The 22,030-nt window shown below is 38.6% G+C and overlaps 1 protein-coding gene across 2 annotated transcripts in view; it reads left to right on the top strand.

Annotated features, from left to right (window-relative positions):
* LOC115216595 (5'-AMP-activated protein kinase subunit gamma-1) overlaps window positions 1–22,030 on the top strand; it is a 764,404-nt gene that overhangs the window by 68,760 nt on the left and 673,614 nt on the right. The gene's annotated exons all lie outside the window — the stretch shown is intronic.

Genomic DNA, 22,030 nt, shown 5'->3' with positions numbered 1-22,030 from the left:
GACAAATTCTCATCTGCACAAGTATGTTCTTTTGAAAATGCCCCCAAAATGTTGTGTAACAAGGGTTCAAAACTTAATCTCTGCATATGCAGTCAAACATCAAAAACAAACTACCATAATTTCACCCGATTGGTCAATTAACTGAGAAGTCAGTATGAAGTAATGACATGGACAGGTTTTCTCAAACATTCTAAAATTTGACTTCCAGTCCCCTATAAAAACCATTCAATGCACATTTTTCATCAGCCAGATGACCCAGAAAGACCACTAAGACAGATGATGCAGGACCCTCCATCACCAAGAATGTAGCCCTGTTGTTCTCAGTTACACTGGGGAAGCTGCATGTTGTTATATCAAAAGCTTGCCATAAACTCCAACCCATCTCTCTCTCTTTGTCTGTCTCTCTCTCTGTCTCTCTCTCTCCTCTCTAAGTAATTATTGCTTTTGTAATCTGTAAAATACCAACACAGTTTGTCTTTCATCATCATCATTGTTTAACACACATTTTCCATGCATGTATGGTAGTTTCTGTTTATCAAATCTACTCACAAGATGTTGGTCTCTACAGCTGGATGCCCTTACCAACACCAGCCATTCCCCAGAGTGCACTGGGTGCTTTTTACATGGCACCAGTGCTTTTTTTGTATGGCACCAGCCCTTGAAGGGTTGCCGAGTAGCTGCAAGATAAGGATGTCTCAGCTGAGAGAGGAACTGAGAAAAGTGGATGTGGGCCAGGCAAGTGGTTAGCATATGGCACGAGGACAGATATAACTGCCTTACTACAGGAGAGATACTTGGGTAACCCAATACGACAAAGAAGGGGAGGGTGGTAGGAGGGAGGGAGGGAGGGAGAGAGAGGAGAAGTTAGAGACAGTCATGGTGATCTAATTTGCTGTGGAGGGTGTTTTGTTGAAATTTAGCTCACCACAGGATGAGAAGATGGAAGGATGAGAAGATAGAAGGATGAGAGCATGGAAGGATGAGAGCATGGAAGAAAAGGTTGAAAGAGCCACTGGCTTTGCTGGCAACAAAAGGTTTCTCACTAGATGAAGGGTAGACTGTATGATGCTCAGATGCAGCATCCAATGCTGTATGTTGGCTTTGAATGTGAAGAATTTGCAAAGGATCAAAAGAAATGAAGTGAATATCGTTTGCTGGGTATGTGATGTTAGTATGCATTAATGGTAGGGTAAGGGATAAGCTGAGAGAATAAATAAAAGAGGGATCAGAAGCAGTGTGGACAGGCAAAGGCTTTGTTGGTTGGGGACATGTGTAAGAAATGAAGAATAACAGCTGGGTATAGGAGGGGAAGAAAGTTGTGGCAGTGGTGGCTCATGGGAGATATGGCAAGAAAGGGTGAAGGACTGATCCCAAATAGTGAAACCCCATGAAGGAAATGATGTGGGATCACAATAAGAGAAAATACTATGATGTAGAAGACAGGACCAACTATTACAAGCATATGAGTTATGGTGATGATGATGATGATGAAGAGGAGGATGAAGACAATGATGCTGATAATGATGGCAGTGGTGATGATGAGGAAGAGATTGATTATGATGATGATGAGAACAATGATCATGGGGGTAGTGATGTTGATGATGATGATGATGGAGGAGGAGGGTGATGTTTATGATGGTAATGACAATACTGATAATAATAATAATAATAATAATAATAATAATAATAATAATGATAATGTTGATGGTGGAGGACGTAGTGGTGGTGGCAAAGGAGAAGAAGCAGAGAATTGTGGAGGTGGTGGTGGTAGCAGTAGTTTTATTTAGTGGTGGTGGTGATGGTGGTGGAGGTTGTGAATTTTGATGACAGCCAAGACCCACATATGAACATCCACATAATCACATAACATGTTCACACCTACTCAGGGAGTTACACACTCATGAACCCCATAAGTAGACTACTTATAGACTAACCACTTTATATACACATTATACACACTATGGGGACACCAAGCACATAGAAAGAGAGAGAGAGAGAGAGATACACACTCAGGAAGCACAGATACACTTACAGCCAAAGCTCTATGTACATGTACACACACACACAAAAACACACACTACACATGCACAATGCATGCATATGCACATACGAACGCAAAAGTACCACACACCTCTTCTCTACCCTGCCACCTACAGATATATTACACAGTAATTAAATCATCTCAGATGATTAAAATGGTTGACACATCTCACACATATTCTCTTTCGCAATATATATATATATATATATATATATATATATATATATATAGAGAGAGAGAGAGAGAGAGAGAGAGAGAGTTGTTTGTGTACGTCAATACATTATGTATATGTACATGCATGCACACTTAATTAAAGCTTAATGCAGCACACTTAATGATATTCCTGGAAGGGATTGATTAATTCATTATTTCTCAGAAACAATATAACATAAGTGAATGCAAAGACCCAGTTTTCAGCAAAGTGATAATACTGATAATAGGAATAAAGTTTTTTTGCTTTTTAACATGGAAACAAAACCACAAATTGAAAGAATAGTTAGAGCAGAACAACCAGACCACAGTTTATAACTGGTACTTATTTTATTGACCTCACTCTTATCTGGAATGGCAAAGTCAGTATGTTTTGATTTGAACTCAGATTTGAAAGAAATGTAACTTAAGTCGCAGGCATGGCTGTGTGGTAAGAAGCTTGCTTCCCAACCACATGGTTCCGGGTTCAGTCCTACTACGTGGCACCTTGGGTAAGTGTCTTCTACTATAACCTTGGGCCCACCAAAGCCTTATGAGTGGATTTGGTAGATGGAAACTGAAAGCAGCCCGTCATATATATATATAGGAGTGGCTGTGTGGTAAGTAGCTTGCTTACCAACCACATGATTCTGGGTTCAGTCCCTCTGCATGGCACCTTGGGCAAGTGTCTTCTACTATAGCCACAGGCCAACCAAAGCCTTGTTAGTGGATTTGGTAGACAGAAACTGAAAGAAGCCCGTCACATATATATATATATATATATATATATATATATACATATATGCTTGTGTGTCTGTGTTTGTCCCCCAACATCACTTGACAACCGATGCTGGTGTGTTTATGTCCCTGTCACTTAGTGGTTCAGCAAAAGAGACTGATAAAATAAGTACTAGGCTTACAAAGAATAAGTCCTGGAGTTAATTTGCTCGACTAAAGCCATGCCCCAGCATGACTGCAGTCAAATGACTGAAACAAATAAAAGAATAAAAGAATATATATATGCGTGTGTGTATGTTTGTGTCTGTGTTTGACCCCCGCCCACCATTGCTTGACAGCCAATGTTAGTGTGCTTACCTCCCTGTAACTTAGTAGTTCATCAAAAGAGACCAATAGAATAAGCACTAGACTTACAAAGAATAAGTCCTGGAGTTAATTTGCTCGACTAAAGCCATGCCCCAGCATGACTGCAGTCAAATGACTGAAACAAATAAAAGAATAAAAGAATATATATATGCGTGTGTGTATGTTTGTGTCTGTGTTTGACCCCCGCCCACCATTGCTTGACAGCCAATGTTAGTGTGCTTACCTCCCTGTAACTTAGTAGTTCATCAAAAGAGACCAATAGAATAAGCACTAGACTTACAAAGAATAAGTCCTGGAGTCGATTTGCTCAACTAAATATTGTGCACCAGCATGGTTGCACTCAAATGATTGAAACAAGTAAAAAAAAGACATTATTCTCTCCAATACTCAACTAATTGTGCCATCCATCATAATAACCCTTTCTACTATATTCACAAGGCCTGAAAATTTGTGGGAGGAGATGATGATGATAATAATAATAATAATAATAATGGTTTCAGATTTTTCCACAAGGGCAGCAATTTTGGGGGAGAGGGATGAGTCAATTACATTGACCCTAGTGTTTAACTGGTACTTATTTCATTGACCCCAAAAGGATGAAAGGTAAAGTCATTCTTGGTGAAATTTGAACACAGCACATAGCAGATGAAATACCACTAAACATTTCTCCCGGCATGCTAATAATTCTGGCTGCTCACCGCCTTTGTAATAATAATAATAATAATAATAATAATAATAACAATAATAATTGGGTTCAGTACCACCCAATCTGAAAAAAAAAACATCTGAAAACCTTAGAAATACCCTACAATCTAGATGTGTTGCAAAAGTTAGCATTACTTGGAACTACACACATATTGCGTAAAGTACTGTCTGTCTGAGGTCTTTGTTGTGGCTTGACAAACAGTACAAACCCCCAGTAGACACAATAACTTCAATCAACAACATCACTATATTGTATATTGTGCGCAGTCTATAATAATAATCCTTTCCACTAAAGGTTCAAGGTCTGAAATTTTGGGGGAGGAGACTAGTCAATTACCCCAATCCCAGTGTTTCACTGGTACTTTATTTATTAACCCTCAAAGGATGTGACACTGGCAGAATTTGAACTCAGAACATAAAGACGGAAAAGAATGCCATGAAGCATTTCGCTTGATTAACCTTAATTTAAGTCATTTTAGTTATATACATATGTGTGTGTGTGTGTGTGTGTGTGTATGCATGTGTGTATATTTGTGTGTATGTGTGTAAGTATGTGGGGATGGAGTACGTTTATATGTGTATGTTTCTGTATATGAATGCACTTGTGAACAAATATTTTAAACAAAACTGTTCCGTTTCAATTAACTAAAAGTGAGACCACTAATAACAACAATTCTGTGAAGATTTATCAGTTTACATTATTTGGAATTAAGGACTTTTTTATGGCGCCACTGTTGCCTGTAGAATCCTGATAGTAATGACAATAAATTCTACAAGTAACAAGAAATACGTCATCATCAGCAGCAGCAGCATGAGAAGATGTGGCTTTATTTATATTGAAAATTAATCAATAGTTTATCTAATTTGATAATGTCATCATGATTTTGTAATGCATCTCTTGAGAATATAAATTTTATTGTGGTCATTATACTGAAAGCATTATGATAGATTTTAAAAGTTGTTTATTGATTTTAATCACCGAAATGGGATCATATAAATTGACTACAAAGACAAGGTAGTTTTAGAGAGATTGTAATTTAGTTTAGGTCAGTGGTTCTGAAATGGGTCTATATGATCCCTGGGGCTCCATAATGTAAATTGAGTCCACAGTAGTATTCTAGGGGTTCCTGGAAAAACTTGTTTTAGAAGTATTTATTGCAAGAAGCAGCTAGATTTCTTTCTCAAATGTTCTACATAGTTCAACCTACACAATGTGTGAAAAACAAGTAGGAAATTTGAAAGAACTTGCTATAAAACTAATTTTAAAATAATGGATGGCTTTGGGAGTCCACCAGAATACAACAGTAATCAGAGGGATCTATAGATTAAAAAAAAATGGTTGGGAAACACTGGTTGAGATAGAATTTATTCCTTAACCCTTGATCATTCACATTGTAGTATCTTAAAAGAGCAAAGGCACATCAAATAATGTAACCCTAGATGCACTATGCCTTTAAAAAAACGCATGAGAAGATCATGGTTGGAAATGTCTATTTGGACTTAATTGCTTTAATTGTTTTCAATTAACCCCAAGATGCCTTGGGTAAGCTTTTACAATGGAGTCTTGGCTAATTGCAGAACAGACTCAGAAATAGATCAGATCCAACAGCCATCAACACCCACACACTCCCCCTGCTACCTCTTCACTATCATTGCTTTATAATAATAGTAATAATAATAATAATAATAATAATAATAATAAAAACCCCAAAATAATAAAAACCCAAAAATTACTGAAAAAATACAATATGAAAACTATACTTGATATTGATGCCACCATAGAAACCATCAAACAAAAGGTATCTGCCAAAGCTGCCCGCATAGCGAGGTATGAAAAAGCGTGTTAGATTTTCAAGGACAACATGTTCAAAAATAACAACAAGAATTTTTACAGGAAGATAGGAAAAACAGCGTTTACTGCAGGGTCTGTACCATCAAAAGAAGAATGCAGAGATTTTGGAATAAAATCTGGGCAGAAGAAAAAAACACACAACGAAAAGGCCCCCTGGATTGACAGAATATCTACAGAACTGGACCCCTTAGAAGAGCAAAAGTGGGAGGGTGTCAAGGTAGAAGATATAAGATCTGCTCTCAGGAGGTCAAGCAAATGGAAGTCTCCAGGAAAGGATAAAATTCCTAACTTCTGGCTGAATGCCTTCCCAGAGAGCCATGAACTGCTAACAGAACTGTACAATGATGTTTTGCAACACCCTAGTAGGATGCCTCCTTGGCTAGTTAATGGGTAACATTCCTGCTTCCAAAAGTGAAGAAACAAATGAACCAAAAAACTATAGACCCATAACCTGCTTAACAACTATGTACAAAACACTAAATCTGTCCTGACGGAATATACCTATAGTTTTTTAACAGACAGCAGCATATTCCCTAATGAACAGAAAGGATGTAAACGTGGATCCTACGGCTGTAAAGACCAACTACTCATCAATAAGATGATCTTAGAAGATTGTCACAAACGACACAAAAACTTATCAATAGCCTGGATAGACTATAAAAAGGCTTTTGATAGCCTACCACATAGCTGGATTAGGAAATGCCTTGAAATGTATAAGATAGCACCAACTCTGCGAAACTTCTTGACTGTAAGTATGAGATCATGGAGAACCACACTACTCTGAACAGTGACAGTGAATCCCTAAATGCTGGTGATGTAAAAATTTCGTGTGGCATTTTCCAGGGTGACTCACTGTCACCACTCCTCTTTTGTTTATCCTTAATACCTCTCTCAAAGCTGCTCAATGACGCGCAGTACGGGTATAAAATGTTTGATAAAAATATAAATCATCTCGTTTACATGGATGATTTAAAGCTTTTTGCAAAAAATGATCAACAACTCAAGGGCTTACTAGCGATAGTCAAACAATTCAGTGACGACATCAGAATGCAATTCGGCCTCGATAAATGTGCAAAGGCTACCTTTATCAAAGGAAAAATGACAGAAACATCTAACGTTAACCTTGACCAACAGAATGTCATAAAAGAACTAGACCCAGCGGGAGAGCTACAAGTACCTAGGGGTAATTGAAGGGAACGGAATAAGGCATTCAGAGATGAAGAAAGGATCAGGAGAGAATGCTATCGAAGAGTGAGAGCAATACTCAAGACAGAGCTGAATGCAAGAAACAGGATCGAAGCAATCAATGCATTAGCTATACCAGTCGTGACTTACAGTTTCAATATTGTTAACTGGTCAATTACTGAAATATGTCAGCTTGACAGAAAAATAAGGAAACTGTTGACAATGCATAGAATGCACCACCCTAAGGCAGATACAGAACGACTCTATCTGCCAAGAAAAGAGGGAGGCCGTGGTCTTTTGCAACTGGCAATAACAATGAAGATTGCTACAATTGGCCTAGACACCTACCTGAAAAACTCTGAGGACTGGATGTTAAAACTTGTCTCAAAACATGAAAACAAGAAAGCATCATACTCAGTCACAAAACAGGCAAAGGAAATCTAAGTGAATTCCGAATACAACCAATTTCGGAATTAGAGATAGACATACAAGAAACAAGCACAGAAAAAGCTAGGCGCATGAAAACCCGTGCCAAAACTGCGGCCTTAGATATTCTGAATAATAAATGGCAAGAAAAACCTCTCTATGGCAAATACCCAAAGAGAGCGAATAATGCAGATATCGACAAAGCCCTGACCCATCAATGGCTAATGGCCTCTGGCTTAAAATCTGAAACAGAGGGGTTTATCATAGCAGCTCAAGATCAATGCCTACCAACAAGAAACTACCAGGCCAACATATTAAAGATCAGAAGCAGTCCAACGTGTGGTATGCAAGCAACAAAATGAAACCATTGACCATGTGGTCTCCAAGTGCAGTCTTCTAGCGCCTACAGAGTATCTTAACAGGCACGATAGAGCTGCACAATATATTCACTGGGTAATCTGTAAAAACCTGGATTTGCCCCATGAAAAAAACTGGTGGGAACACAAACCACCCCCAGTGCTTGAAAATGACCACATCTCACTCCTCTGGAACTTCACCATTCAAACTGACAGGAAGATAGATGCAAATAGGCCAGACATCATATTGAAAGACTTCAAACAAAGAACATGCCTCCTCATTGATATGACTGTCCCAATCGATATAAACGTATCTGTCAGGACCTACCAAAAACTGAGCAAATATAAAGATCTTGAAATAGAAATCAGCAAAATGTGGAAGCTGAAGACTAAAACAATACCTGTTGTCATAGGTGCCCTGGGAATGATAGCAAAAGGGGCTGATAGCTACCTAACTCAGAAACCAGGAAACCCAAAAATGGCAGAAGTTCAAGAAAGATAGTGCTCATGGGAACTGCTCATATCCTACGCAAAATACTCTCTATGTAACCTCAAGGTTTAAAACAACCATAATTTTCGGTTTAAAAAAAAAAAAAAAAAAAAAAGGAAAAAAAAACTTTTTTTTTTTTTTAGACATTCATTAGTACAACATCCCCACCCCCCAAATATATGGCACACTAGGCATAACAACAACATGAACTTCCAACCCTGTTGTCTCTTGAGGTCTCTGGGTGAGACTTGGAGCCAACTTGTACAAATATAAAGCAAAAGTCAAACATAGAATAATAATAATAATAATAATAAATGCCTGATGCAATACTAGGCACTGGCTCTCATGGCTTCTGATCATAACTGATTGGATGTGTTATCATGTACATGTTTTGTCTTGGTATAAAAGATGGGCTACAGCAAATATTCTGCTCAATACAACAGATTTGCTTGTCAGTTGTTTGACCTTAACCATTTGAGCATATGTACATGCTGATGATATGTGCATCTCTGATCATGAGCAGAAGTAGTGGGGGAGCATCATAGCCATGTGTTGAAAGGAATTCTTAGAGGTTTGGATAATTCATCTTTGGAAACATGGGTGGTTCGTTCAACATCCTTAAACAATCCTTATTCAGGGACCTTTTGAGCAGGATGGTCTAATCGACCAGAAGAAAATTCTAACTGGGCCCCATCTGCAAGGTCATGCGCTGTTTATCTTGATATGAGATCAGCATGTCGTGCACATATGGTTGTGATGCATGTGCCTGGTGTACCCTTATCAGACAAGTAGTCATGATTGGTATACTGGGATTCGTATACTAAGCATTTCGCCTGGCGTGCTAACGATTCTGCCAGCCCTCTGTCCTGTTGCATAATATAACAAGTAATGTAACACCAATGACTATCTAATCCAAGCAAAATTTTTCAGTTACACAAACATAAATGGAATTACTATTTAACCTTAAAATATGTCATACATATTCAAAGAACCTCCTTGGTTTAGTGGTATGGAACGTTTTTCTGGTATTCTTTTACTTGTTTCAGTCCTTTGATGAAATTGATCTCTGGACTTATTCCCTGTAAGCTTGGTGCTTATTCTATCAGTCTCTTCTGCTGAACAGCTAAATTACAGGGATGCAAATGCATCAACATCAGTTGTCAAGCAATGGTGATGATGGGACACACACACACACACACACACACACACAACACACACACATACATACATACATACATACATACATACATACATACATGACAGGCTTGAAGGTAGTGGTGATGCTGGCTGGTGTGATTTTATGGTTTGCTGGTATGCCAAGAGAGATCCAGCGAGCCCTAACTGGTTCCCTGATCTTAAAGGTGAATTGTGGATGTATAATGATGATGGAGCAGCTGGTGTGGTGGTGATGCCTCAACAAATTTTGTCTGACCCATGCAAGCAAGTAAAGAGGACATTAAAACAATGAGGATAATGATGATGTACGGAAGTTATTAATACAGACAATGAATAATAAATGCATCAAAAGCAGAACCTTGGAGAACACCACATTTTATTCTTCTTGATAATATTGATTTTAAACTTTGATAATGGCCAACCCCAGTGCATAACTGGTACTTATTTCAATGATCCCAAAAGGATGAAAGGCAAACTTGACTTTAGCAGAATTTGAACTCAGAAAGTAAAGGCTGACAAAATGTCACGAAGCATAAAAAATGCTAACAATTCTACCATTTCACTGCCTTTCTCTTTGATAATAATATCATAAATAGTATGATATTGTTTTTGATAAGCTCAAAACTATGTTATGGACAGGGTAGATGCGTCGTAAATATTCAAGCATAAATGATTTGTGGAGTTACAATGTGAAACACTTAAGTTTGTTTAAGTTAATAAATACTTCAATCTGAATAGTGTCCTGTGCCTGATTTTGCTTTTAACTGTTTCCTCGTGAGATTTATAAAAACATGATTAGGTGACTTAATATCAGATCATTTTGGTAACTGATATTTTGAGGAGATTTTTCTTTCTGTTTTTAGAGAAGGGGAGAAAGAGAAGATAGACAGAGAGAGAGAGAGATACAGTGTTGTATTTATAAAATGATTGGTTGTGTAATTGTTTCTGAAACGGAGTTGTTTTTCAGATAAGAGATTTTGAAAAGATTTCCGTTACTAAAACTACAAACCTTTTGTTTATTATGTTAAGCATCTTAGTGTTGACTGGAATTAAAGATAAGAACTGGTACCGGGTGACACACAGTTTGTCATCATTTATATGTAGGAGTTCAGGCAAGGTTAATTAGATTGGCTCGTTTTTAGACAAAGCTCTCTCCACAACTTAATAATATGCACTGAAATACTTGGTTTGTGCAAGTGATTTATTTCAGTTGGCTGCCATGTAATGTCACTTGTACATATAGTCTTATCTATTGGTGGTGTGAAGACATGTGGCTCAGTGGCTTGGGCATTCAACTCATGAGCATAAGGCCCTGGGTTCAATATCCTGACAACACATTGTGTCCTTGAGCAAGACACTTTATTTCACATTGCTCTAGTCCACTCAGCTGGTAAAAATGAGTTGTACCTGCAATTCAAAACAGGCCAGCCTTGTTACATTCTGTCACACTAAATCTCTCTGAGAACTACATTAAGGGTATGCATGTCTGTGGAGCACTCAGCCACTTGCACATTAATTTCATGAGCAGGCTGTCCCATGGGAACATTTGCCATCATAGCCAAAGGGGTGCCAACTTTTTTTTAAAATCTCTTTTGGTGCCACTCCTTTGGTGCCACTGATCTGAGCCTCACCATTTCATATCAAGTATTTTGATATTTCTCTCATTTGCTCCTTCTCTTCCATTCTCTCTCTCTCTCCACAGGAGCATATTTTTATGAGAATGTGGAAGGGAGAGTGCTTATACTAGTCGAGTTCAATAAATTGTAATGTTTCTCACTTTCTGTATATTTCTGTACGTACTTGTATACGTCCATGTGTGTGTATGCATGTGCATGCACACATGCGTCTGTGTATTCGCCTCCTACATCAAAAATTCCTGTCACCCAAACAGGTTTTATGTCCAGTCAGCCATGACAAATCGTCTGCATCCAGTCATCTCATTTTGCATTTTTCAGCATCTTCCTCATCATCGCAAGCAGCAGCTGCAGAAACAACACCAAAACAACTGAACCAATGAGAGTGGATCTCTAGCTTCCCTGCCTTAAGCTGCTTCTAATATCTGCCAAATCATTAAGGCAACGAGCTGATAGACTCGTTAGCATGCTGGGCAAAGTACTTAGCAGCATTCCATTTGTCCTTAGATTGTGAGTTCAAATTCTATCGTGGTTGAGTTTGCCTTTCATCATTTCAGGGTTGATAAAATAATTACCAGTTGAGCACTGGGGTTGATGTAATTAACTTACATCAAAAATTGCTGGCCTTGTGCCAAAGTTTGAAACCAATATCTGATAAATCTCACTAAATCACATTCTACTGTTTTAAAAAAGAAGGGGATCTTGGATAATATATACTTCTAAAAGAAAAAGATAAAAACCATTGTTGGGGGCTGAGATAATTTTGATTATAATAGGTTTGCTTTATTAGGGTTGACAGGGAACCAAAGATAACAAAAACAATACCCAGTTTTACCCAACATCACCCTGTGATGCACGTGGAAGCACATAGCCTAGTGGTTGGAGCAGTGGACTTGCGCTCGATGGATCGCGGGTTCGAATCTCAGATCGGGCGATGTGTGTGTTTATGAGCGAAACACCTTAGCTTCACGCGACTCCGGCAGACGGTTATGGCGAACTTCTGCTGACTCTTTCGCTACAGCTTTCTCTCACTCTTTCCTCCTGCATCTAGCAGCTCACCTGTGATGGACCAGCGTCCCATCCAGGTGGGGAACCTATACGCCAAGGAAACCGGGAAACCGGCCCTTATGAGCCAAGTATGGCTCGAGAAGGAACAAACAAAAAGAAACAAACCCTGTGATGCAGCTGAATACATCAAGGATGTTTCCTGGGGTCATTCGGTGTGTTTTGTGTCTTTCAACATTAGCTGTCCTCACCTAGGTAACCCAGCCAGTTGACTTCGGCTCTGGCTCTTCTTGCATCTCACCAGACTTATTTCCACTGTGCTGTGGCACATGCAGCATCTCCAAACATTCCATATCTGCCTGGTGGATCTTCAGACCATGCGTGTTCCTATATATTACAATGGAGACAAGAAATTATCAATGCTCTTGACTTAAATGAATATATCCCCCCACCACCACCACTACTGCTTCCACCACCACACCCTCTACTCCACTGGGCTGAAGAGGAATATAAAAATCTTTATTGTTCCATAGCATAAAAGAGATTTTATGGCAATATATATTATTTTATTATATTGTCTTATTACATTGTTTTGTTGATTCATTTCTTTTTTTTCTGTGACATTTTTGATGTGATAGCTGACTGGTTTTGTGATTAACACTTTAACATTCAAACAGCAAGCTTTATGGTTGCATATGTCATAGTCAACTGTAACAAAAGCAAAAGAATTGTCTTAGAGAGAAGCTGTTACAGAGATATCAAATTACTGGACCAGGTTATGAAAGTCATCGGAAGAGTCATAGTTCAATTAATTAGGAAGAAAGCTAACGGAGATGTACTACTGATGCTCTCTTTATAATTTGGTAACAACAGAAGTACCCAGTAAAAAGGAAACCACTGGACACAATATTCATTAACCTGAAGAAAGCCTTTGACAGGGTGCCTTGTTCTCTCATTAGGGGTCACTGCAGAAGCAAGGAGTAACTGAATGGCTAGTGAGGATCATTGAAGCCATGTTCAGGGATGCAGCCAGCAAAGTAATAATTAACAATGGGTACAGTGAGGAATTCAGTGGGAGCCCCTCTGGGATCAGTAATCAGTTTCTCCTATTTATCATAGTCTTCTAGGCCAAACCTGAGAAATTCAAAATCAGCTGCTTATGGGAGTATCTCTGTGCTAATGACCATGGTTTTATCAATAAAATTGTAGTAGAAATGGAAATGAAATTCCAGGTGTGGAAGCAAAACCTGAAATTGAAGGGTCTTAAAGTTAACTTAAGGACCAAAAGCAGGATGCTGACCCCTTTAAGTAAATGGCCCTGTTCTATATGTAGACAAGGAGTAGGTAGAAATTCCATATGGTGTACATAGTGTAGCCTAAGGACACACAAGAGATGCAGTTGTATCACAGAAAAGGTAACAGAGAAAGTAGTGTTTGTGAGTAGCAGATGTGCAGGAACAATAAACTCAAAGAACACACAGAAACAAATTTCTTCAAATGCCCATGATAAGGTTGTATATAGTTTCTGTTACCTAGGTTACCTAATTTGTAGTGGAGGAGGATGCTCTGAAAGTATAGTTACCAGAATTAGAACTGGCTGGAAAAAGGTTAAGACAACTATCACCTCTGTTGGTAAGAAAAGGTCTCTCTCACAGCATGGACAGCAGATTGTATGAGGCTTGTATGTGGACAGCAAAGCTATATGGCTATGAAACTTGAGCTGTGAATGTGAATGACATTCAAAGACAGAAATGAAAGTAGCATGGTCCAATGGATGCGCGATGGCAGTGTGCAAGTACGACAAAATAAAAATGTACCAAGAGAAAAATTGAGCATAAGAGGCATCATGGGTGGTGCGCAGAAGAGAAGACTGCACTGGTAGGGGTCGTTCGATGTTGATGGATGAGGACAGCTGTATAAAGAAGTGTCAATCGTTAAATGTGGGAGGAGACTGTGGAAGAAGACCTAGGAAGACGTGGAATGAAGTGATGAAGATTGACCTTGAGATGTTGAGCCTCTCAGATGAATGAGAAGAATGACACTATACTGGACTTGAGAAGACCTGTCCACCTTGGAAGAGTTGAGGTTCTGTCAAGCCTTCCCCAACAACTCATTATTAACATCCATCAATCTTGTACCTTACTCTGTTTACTTCTTTCCATTCCCCTCTGCTGAAGTCCACTGCACCCAACTCATTCCCTTTCTCTAATTATCTATCACACACTTTTCTCTCAGTACACTTATCTACACTTTCACTTTTGCTGTTCCTCATATTCACCTTGTACCTTGACCTCACATCTCTCTCTCTCTCTCTGTAGGTGGGCAAGCCATGTCTTCACCTCTTCAGCAAAGCACTGGCTCCTTTCTCCCCATCTTAGATTTTTATCCTTTCATTCTATCCCAGTTGGTGGGTTTTGATTTGCAGGTGCTCAGTGACCACACTGGTGCTGGTGCCACATTAAAAGGACTCTAGCACACTGTGGGAAGTGCTTGGAGTTCTATCGAAAGGAAGTTTTATTTTATACCTATTTAATATGCCATAAAGTGGAGTTAAATATTATTTGAAATTTGTGGAGTCCCCTATTGGACACTTAATACAAAGGAGATAATCATTTCTTCATAACAGAATTTTGAATTAGAAATTGAGTAATTCGAAGGGAAAAGATGCAAAGAATAATACACATATTTATTCTTTTTGTTTTTTTGTTGCTTGTGACATCCCATCCACAACCATCTCACCTTTATTTTTCAGAGATAGTGTAACAACAAGAACAATTATAGAATGTGGTGTATGGATGTTTTGAAGAAGATTTGGCTGCTATTTCTAATTGGTTGAGTAACCACATAGAGGCTCCTTCATTCAGCTTGGGTTGTTGATAAGTTAGAATTGGTAGCAAGAAAGCTTCCATGAATCAGAGAGAAAATCAGTTTCATCATTTCCTAATGATTATGATGATGGTGATGATGATGATGATGATGATGGTGATAGTTATTTATGGTTCTTATAATCAGACAAAATATAAAGAAATGTACAGAAGTAAATCATATAATCAGGATGTGTTTGATTTGTAATAAACTGTCTGGATTGGTATGTAAATGGGTTAATTGGTAAATAAATGTTTGTGTGTGTATATATATCTCCATATATTTATGTGTGTATATATATATATATATAATATATATATATATATATATATATATATATACACACACACACATACATACATACATACATGTACATCTGTGTGTGCACATGTGTGCTTGCTTGTGTGTGTGTGTGTGTGCGCTTGCTTGTGTGTGTGTGTGTGCTTGCGTGTGCATATATATATATAGTTTTCTGTAATTGGAAGTAAATTGGCCATACTTAATTACAGTTGAATTTGTTGGTTTTGTTGCCAACAACAGACAATTTCTTAATAATAATTAATTAAAAACTTACTTATGTGAATTAGTGGTTAGGGTGATGCACTCACAGTCAATGGATTGTGGTTTTGAATCCCAGATCGGGTGGTGCATTGTGTTCTTGAGTGGCCCCTGTGCTAGTGGCACGTAAAAGCACTCACTACACTCTCGGAGTGGTTGGCATTAGGAAGGGCATCCAGGTGTAGAAACTCTGCCAGATCAAGACTGGAGCCTGGTGCAGCCATCTGGTTCGCCAGTCCACAGTCAAACCGTCCAACCCATGCTAGCATGGAAAGCAGATGTTAAACGACAATGATGATGATGATGATATGAGAGGAGACCTTCTTTAGTCATGACTAACCATGGGATTGCAACTAGAAAGTTACCCTCCAAGGCACAAGTCCGGGCAAGGTTGTTTATGGAAGGCCATCAGTCACCCATACATACCAGCTTCCCCTCTCCACGCCACTGATATTATTCAAGGGAAAGGTAAAGGCAGATACAGCTTGGCACCAGTGATGTCGCAACTCATTTCTACACCTGAGTTAACTGGAGCAACATGAAATAAAGTGTCTTGTTCCAGAACACAACATGCAGCCCGGTCTGGGAATCGAACTCACAACCTCACAATCGTAAGCTCGACACTCTAACCACTGAACCATGTGCCTTCACACACACAACACACACACATATATATATATACTTGGTGTTGGTATTTTTAAAGAAGATTAAAACAACAAAGAACTGTATCTTGGAAAGAAAAAAAAATAGACTCCATATCTGAGTAGAGTCTAAATATTTTATTCTACAGAATCCGATAGCAACTACAGCATCAAAGTTTCACCAATAATGGCTTTTCAATGCTGAATACATAATCATATTGCAGCTTTATCTTATTTTGTGATGAGATTTTTATTTCGTTATTTTCTGTATTTTTGTAAAAATTCTTTGCAGTTTGTTTGGAAAAGTAAAGTTCCTAAATCTTTCAGCAACGGAAATATGATAGAAACTTGATTAAGGAAAACAATTTGTAAAATAAGACAAAGTCGTGCGGTGAAAGAGAAGAGATTTCTCTTATATACATAGATACTCAAAGACGTGTGTGTATGATATATATATCATACATATATTTAGTTATACATAAACGATGATGATTTATATAAATGTGTTTCATGTGTGCATATAACATCATGATTTAACGTCTGTTTTCCATGCTGGCATGGGTTGGACGGTCTGACTGAGGTCTGGAAAGCCAGCGGCTGCACCAGGCTCTAATCTGATCTGGCAATGTTTCTACAGCTGGATGCTTTTCCTAATGTCAACCACTCCAAGATGTAGCGGGTACTCTTTACGTGCCACCAGCACTGGGGCCAGTCTGGGGGTACTGGCATCGGCCACATTTGGACGGTACTTTTTATGTGCCACCAGCATTGGAACCATTCAGACAGATCTGGCATATATATATATATATATATATATATATATATATATATATATACATAAATGGGCTTCTTTCAGTTTCTGTTTATCAAATCCACTCACATGTCTTTGGTCTGCCTGAGTCTATAGCAGAAAACACTTGCCCAAGGTGCCATGCAGTGGGACTGAACCTGGAACCATGTGGTTGGTAAGCAAGCAACTTACTACACGGCCACTCCTGCGCCTATATACACACACACACACATATATATATATATATATCCATTCAAAACTTCATCCCTTTTATGAACGTTTTCTCACATATGTGTAACAAAATTCTATAACTCATTTAAAACGAGAAACTTGCCAACTTACTCTTCATCATCCTCGTTTTTAGGTTATCTCAGAATCATCATCAGGATGCTAAGTTCTTTTAGCTTCTGTCTCCTTTCTTCTTTTAGTGGGAGAGGGGAAACTTTATATTTATAGATACATATATCTATGAATGTATGTGTGTGTGTGTGTGTAATTGTAAATAACGAGAGAAATATACTATGATGAAATTTATTTTACCATCAAATGTTCATATTTTATCTCATACTATTTATTCTATGTGATTTGTTGAATAATAAATTAAGAAGCTTTCTTTTTGAGGACTTTAATCCATATATTAAGAATTAAATTTTTCCTCATCATCATCATTCAATGTCTGTTTTCCCTGCATGGGTTGGACGGTTTGACTAAAAACTGGTAAGCCGGAGAGCTGCAGCAGGTTCCAGTTTGATTTGGCAAGGTTTGTACATCTGAATGTCCTTCCTAATACCAATCACTCTGAGAATGTAGTGGGTGTTTCTATGTGCCAGCGGCATGGTTGCCATTGACCTGACACTTGCATCAGCTACAATTATGGTCTCACTTGGCTTGACAGGTCTACACAAGCACAGTCTATTGCCAAAGATCTCAGTTACCTGTCACCACCTCCATAAGACCCAACACTTGAATGGTGCTTTTTAAATGCTACTCACATGGGTGCCAGCCAGACACACACACACACACATATATATATATCATTACTTTCCATTAAATGATGATGAGATATATATATAATATGGTTTAGTGGTGTGAGTGTCGGGCTCACAACCATGAGATAGTGAGTTCGATTCCAGGATGTGGGTGTGTGTTGTGTTCTTGAGCAAGACACTTTATTTCACATTACTCCAGTTCACTCAGCTGGTGCCAAGCTATATCAGCCCCTTCGCCTTTCACTTGGATAACATCAGTGGTGTGGAGAGAGGGAGCTAGTATGCATGGGCGACTGCTGGTCTTCCATAAACAACCTTGCCCAGACTTGTGCCTCGGAGGGTAACTTTCTCGGTGTGATCCCATGGTCATTCATGACTAAAGAGGCAGGGATGGGGGTTCTTTATTATATATTTATATAAAATCATGATCATCAACATTTAATGCCTGCTTTCCATGCTGGCATGGATGGTTAGGCAGAATCTGACAAGCTGTGTGTTGTTGATAAGAGTTGATAAGGGTGGCTATAGTAAGTTGGATGTATGAGGTTAAAGAAAAGGATAATAGATGTGTGAGGTGTTGAAATGGAGTAGGGCAGGAGAGAGAGAGAGAGAGAGAACTGAGGTATAGAAAGGAAGTGTGGAAGAGGAAGGGAGGGATAACGAGAATAAGAGATGAAAGTGGTTCTATGGATGGGAGGAGGTAACTGGTACATACACACACGCAAATATAAAGGATTACACATGTAAGAATTAAATGAAACACATTTTGTTAGATCAATCGAATGTGAAGTGTAATTCTATAAAATTCTCAAGCAATTTGCTTCTCAACTCCATGATTCCAGGTTCAGTCCCACTGCATGGCACCTAGGACAAGTCTCTTCTACTATAGTCTTGGGCCAAATAAAGCTTTGTGAGTCAATTTTGTAGACAGAAACTGAAAGAAGTTCATCGTGTATATGTGTATGTTGGTGCGTTTGTCTCTGCTCCCCACCACTGCTTAACAACCAGTGTAGTATAGTGGTTCAGTAAAAGAGACTGATAGAATAAGTACCAGGCTTGGGGTTGGTTCATTTGACTAAAATTTCTTCAAGGCAGTGCTCCAGCATGGCCATAGTCTAATGACTAAAACAAGTTAGAGATAGAAGATAAGTCAGAGTATTTAAAACCAGAGAGAGTATTCACATAAAACAAATCCATATGAAAATGTCTATTAAATGCTTGGCCAAGTCATGTTTCCTATTCAGCTTGCTCCATCAGCTCATTCTAACAAAAAAGGGAGAGCAGTGATTGCTCCATGCTCCATTGCAAACACAAGGTATCTTCTGACTGCTTACCGTTTTAAATAAATAAATTAAAGAAATAAATCTAATAAAATGAACAAAAGATCATTTGGGATTTGTTAATCTCTTTGTTAAGATAAAGATACTTCTGCAAAAACTTGTTTTAATGTGTTTCTAAGATATGAAAAGCAAACTGATGGAATTGTTAGGAGGCTGGAGGAAACACTTAGAGGCATTTCATCTGTCTTTACATTCTGAGTTCAAATTCCGCCGAGGTAGACTTGGCCTTTTATTCTTTCAGGGCCAATAAAATAAGTACCAGTTATGTACTGGGGTCAATGTAATCAACCAGCCGCCACCACCACCACCACCACCAAAAAAAAAAAACCAAAAAAACTTCAGGCCTTGTGCCTATAGAAGAAAGGATTATCATCATCATCAAGGCAGTGAAATGGCAGATCCGTTAGATGCCAAGTGGCAAGTTGTTCATTTTTAGGTTCTGAGTTCAAATTCTGCCGAGGTAGACTTTGTCATTCATCCTTTCAGGGCCAATGAAATAAGTACCAGCTGAGCACAGGGGTTGATCTAATTAACTTAACCTCTTCCCTGAAATTCCAGGCCTTGTGGCAAACAAAATTTGAAACCAATCTGATTCTAAAATATATTTCTATCAAAACAAATGTAACAATTGTATAGAGTCATCTCAAGCATTAAATAGAAAAGATGTGAATAGCAGAGTGAAGATTGGATAGAACGGTAAATGCATGTTGTGGCTGTGAGTTGTCATCATTGTTACTACCATGACTGTCATTGTCATCAGCATCATCCCCCCCTATTGTCCTCATCACTCTCATCAGCACAGCCACCATCATCAGTCATCATCATTATTTTAACATTCACTTTTCTATGCTTGTAAGGTGCCAGACAGAAAGATGTCAATTAACATGACAGTAACACACACATGCATGCACACACTCGCACATGCACACGCGCACTCACACACACAGCAGGCTTCTTTCAGTTTCTGTCTACCAAACCCACTCGGCTCAACTATACATGAAAATACTTGCCCAAGGTGCCATGCAGTGCAACTGAACAGATTTTCTTTCTACAGTTGGATGCCTCTCCTGTCACCAATCTTCACCTGTTTCCAAGCATATCTTCCAAGGTCCAGATCACGTTTTCATAGAAAGTTAGAAATAAAGAACATTGCTTCTATAATTGCGATGCACATTTACAACAATCAACAATCCTAATCTCCAAACAAGAAAACAACGCACAAACACACTTCCTCCATGCATTAACACATACAAACGATTTTACCAACTTGCTACCCTTATAATAATAATAATAATTAACTAATGATTGTCTACATACATCATGTTAACATCTAACCTCTTAAATCACAGAATAAGGGAAGGTTAAGCTCCTATCAGTCTGAGTCTATGATGTAGGTTCAAATCTAAAATCCTGCATGAAACATTCATATCTTTTAGCTTTTACTTATTTCAGTCTTTGGACAACTTCAGCCATGCTGGAGCACTCTCCTGAAGGGTTTTAGTCAAACAAATCAACACCAATATCCATCTTCAGAATCTAATACATTTTCTATAAATAAACTCACACTGGTTGCAAACCACAGATTGTATGGGGGTGCCCAGATATGCACAAACACACACACACACACGATAGGCTTCTACACAGTTTCCCGAATTCACTCACCTCCAAGGCTATAGTAGAAGACACTTGCCCAAAGTGGAGTCGAGTAGAACTGAACTCAGGACCACATGCTTCTTACCACACAACCAAGCCTGTGTCTACTCTTGTATCTAACCCTTCTGTTCCAATATCATTGAAGACACAAGAGAAAGATAATCCTTGTAATAAGATAATCCCATGTATTAAGATAATCCCTCCAGTAAGCTGACTTGCCCTTAATACAAAAGAACATGAAGACAAAACCTTCTGTTATTCAAGGATTTGTTGTTTCTTTGTTTTTCATTCTTTATTTTTTTCACTGCTATAAATCCATGTAGTGTTGGCCTATGTTCAAAGACATTCCAGCTGTGACCATCCCAGCTTTTTGTACATTTGGAGTATTGTTCAATGTGACTTCTCTTTTTAAGATGGTAGCTAGTTATTTGAAGGGATTTGGCAGCTATTTCTAGTATATCAACCAACTGCATAGAAACTCTATCATTGGTTTATGTAAGAATAATGGACTTATCGGTTACAGTGCTCAAATGCACCACAGCGCATCAGAAAAACTAGTCAAAAATGTATGAACAGGCGCAGGAGTGGCTGTGTGGTAAGTAGCTTGCTTACCAACCACATGATTCCGGGTTCAGTCCCACTGCATGGCACCTTGGGCAAGTGTTTTCTACTATAGCCTTGGGCCGACCAAAGCCTTGTCAGTGGATTTGGTAGACAGAAACTGAAAGAAGCCCATTGTACATATATGTATGTGTGTGTTTGTATGTCTGTGTTTGTCCCCCCCAACATCGCTTGACAACCGATGCAGGTGTGTTTACATCACCGTAACTTGGTGGTTCAGCAAAAGAGTCCGATAGAATAAGTACTAGGGTCACAAAGAATAAGTCCTGGGGTCGATTTGCTCGCCTAAAGGCAGTGCTTCAGCATGGCCGCAGTCAAATGACTGAAACAAGTAAAAGAGTAAAAAGTGTACATAAAATAATGCACAGGAAGTGAACAGTGAATGAGCCATTAAAATAAAAACAGAGGTG

Source organism: Octopus sinensis, linkage group LG10 (genome assembly GCF_006345805.1).
Source record: "Octopus sinensis linkage group LG10, ASM634580v1, whole genome shotgun sequence".
NCBI classification, from domain to species: domain Eukaryota; kingdom Metazoa; phylum Mollusca; class Cephalopoda; order Octopoda; family Octopodidae; genus Octopus; species Octopus sinensis.
Note: the sequence above shows the minus strand (reverse complement) of the source record. Positions and strands in the feature narration are given on the sequence as shown.